The sequence below is a fragment of the Myotis lucifugus genome, unplaced genomic scaffold (genome assembly GCF_000147115.1).
Source record: "Myotis lucifugus unplaced genomic scaffold, Myoluc2.0 scaffold_79, whole genome shotgun sequence".
Lineage (NCBI taxonomy): Eukaryota > Metazoa > Chordata > Mammalia > Chiroptera > Vespertilionidae > Myotis > Myotis lucifugus.
Genome location: NW_005871127.1, coordinates 3,539,748 through 3,542,668, shown reverse-complemented (window position 1 = coordinate 3,542,668; position 2,921 = coordinate 3,539,748). Strand labels below are relative to the sequence as shown.

General features: G+C 39.7%; 1 pseudogene; it reads right to left on the bottom strand.

Moving 5' to 3' along the window:
- Positions 1-1,455: 1,455 nt before the first annotated feature.
- LOC102427333 lies at positions 1,456-1,809 on the bottom strand (annotated as a pseudogene).
- Between the last annotated feature and the right edge of the window lie 1,112 nt (positions 1,810-2,921).

The window sequence follows — 2,921 nt, the reverse complement described above, 5'->3', positions numbered from 1 at the left end:
TTATTGATTTCAGAGAGAGGAAGAGAGAAAAACAGAGATAGAAACATCAATGATAAGAGAATTACTGATTGGCTGCCTCCTGTACACCCCATACTGGGGATTGAGCCCACAACCGGGGCATGTACCCTGATCAGGAATAGAACCATGACCTCCTGGCTCATAGGTTGATGCTCAACCACTGAGCAACACAAGCTGGGCTATACAGAATTGTTTACTATAAAAATTTTTAGATTTGAAGAATATTGATCGCGAAGTAAATTTATGTTAACCAGTCTCTTTTCCAACTAAAACATAAAAATTTTAGATTCTCTGTGTATACCTTTTAGAAATGTTTAAGTAGCAAAAAAAATTGACTGGTTAGGGACTCATCCTTTTCTGTTATGTGGTTCTATTGTCAGTTTTTCCCATGGCTCAATCTGGACAAGAACCTGGATTGACATGATTCTCGTGGCATCCCTAACAGAGGCTTTTAGACTCCATTCAAGAAAAAAGAAAAAGACATGCATATAGACATATTTGTTGTTTTTGTTTTGTTTGTTAGTATTTACTTGAGGATATTTTCCATTGATTGAGAGAGTGAAAGGGAAGAGGAAAGACAGAGAGATAGAAACATAGATGTGAGAAAGACATCAGTTGGTTGCCTCCAGCACTACCCCCAGGGATTGAGCGTGCAACCTAAGAACATCCCCTTGACCAGAGTGGAACTCAGGACCCTTCAGTCCAGGGGTTGGTACTCTATCTACTGAGCCAAATCAGCTAGGGCGACAGATCTATTTATTATTATAATAAATCAGAATCTTTCCTAGAAGCCTTGCCCTTCCAGGGAACATGCCCCATCATCCCATTGACAACGACTATATCAAGTAGTCATCCCTAAGTCCAGGAGAGCCTTGCAGTAGAGCACTTGGTTTCTTCAGCCTCTGTAGCAGAGGTTGTCATGGGGAAAAGGGAATGCAGACAGATGATAGTTGCTCAACCAATAATGTTTGTGGTACTGTGCTTCTTAAACTCTATTTTATGGAATACTTGAATTGGAAACAACTGATGTGGCAGAAATAGAGATCTGTATCATCTAATTATTTTTCTTCCCTTCTAGGTATATGTTTGCATGACATTTCCCAATTGGACTAAATTTTGGCTAATGCAGTTTGGGTGGAAATGATGCATACTACTTCATGGTGTGGCCCTAAAATCCTCCATGCTCCTGTTTTCCCTTTCACGGTGACTATGGAGACCATAGGACAAAGACTGTGGGCTTTCAAGATGAAATAAGCCTAGATTCTCAATTAGCTATTAGAATTAGCTAATTAGAATTCTCCAATTCTCAATTGGAGAAGACTAAGAAATCCATTATACCAGGGTTATACACTAGATTTTGCTTCAGTATGATAAAACTTTCACTCTGATAAACTTCTCACATGATTTCTTTTTTTCTTTCTTTCTTTTTTTTCTCTCAACAGGTTTTATTACACAGACAGATAGGGGGTGGGGCTCAGTCCTTCTTGGCTGCTGCCTTCCTCATGGCTGCAAGGACATTGCTCAGCTCCTCTCTCTTCCTCTTGGCTCAAATGTGTGTCCCCACCCTTTTCTTGATGAGTTTTAGGGCCCTCTTGGCCTTAGAGACCTGGAGCAGCTCCATGGCGCCTCTCATAGGGGGCAAAGCCACACAGCTCTCGGATCATGTCCCGAACGAACTTGGTGTGCTTGGTGAGGCGCCCGCGGTGGCTGCTGTGCCTCTGCTTGCTCACGTTCTTGGTCACCTCGTGGCCCTTGTTGAGGCCCAGGGCCATGGGGTAGTGCAGAGCCATGGCTGCTGCTCCTTAATGGCTGCCACGGCGGAAGGGCTGGCGTAGCGCGGACTCACATGATTTCAAAACTACTTTTAATTTTCTTTTCCACATACCAAACCTATTCTAGCTTTTTTGTTTGTTTCAACTTTAGTATTACTTACTATCTGATGTCCCTTACCAGTAGGTAAGGTGTTCCTAGGCATATCCATATTAAACTCCTGTAATATTTGTCCCATTGTTCTAAGTATTTATTTGATATTCTTATTTTTACTAAAATCATATGAGGGCAGGCTTTATCATTTTATTTTACTATTTTAATAGAGGATGTAGTTTAATACATAAAAGTAAATATGTGTTTACTAAATGAATCCTGATATTCTGAAACTATATGTTCATGAAGTATTGAACTATTTCCAGTTATTGAAAGAAGAGGGGGAGGAACTAAAATAAGTTAAGTCTTGGGAGAGCAGTAGGATAAGAATAAATAAACAATATAAAATAAATCCATGAAGAAGAAAGTGAGGTATGGGAAGACTAAATAAATAAAAACTTGGAGAATTAAATGCAAGCTCTCAAAAAAGATTAGTGAGTAAAAGTTTTGTTTTCTATTTATTAATAAATAATGTGTTTTTGGAGACTGTAGGTCAAGAAACTAACATTAATGCTGTTGAGAGTAAATTGGGGTGGGAACTAACAAAATCACTTCAGTTTCTCTTCCAGCATAAGTCTAACTTGTCAGAAATTTCTGGTTACCTTCAGCATAACTAACATCTTGAGATATCTACTGTAGTTCTTCTTCTTTAGTCAAGATCTGCAAAAGTTCATTTAGCCTTGGTTAGAGAATCTAAAAACCAATCAAAACTCTGATATACCTTTTCACTGATTAAGAATATGAGTATTTTTTACTGGAGCATATTTTGACTTAGGTCTAAATTTCTATCTAAACTTAAATCCTATAAACTGTCTGGAACACAGTTCAGCAGAAATATATATCCCAACTTGAGGCCCAGTGCACAAATTCATGCACCAGTGGGGTCTCTCGGCCTGGCCTGCAGGATCAAGCCGAAACTGGCACTTCAGCATTCTCCCAGGAGTCCCGGATTGCGAGAGGGCACAGTCCAGGCCGAGGGA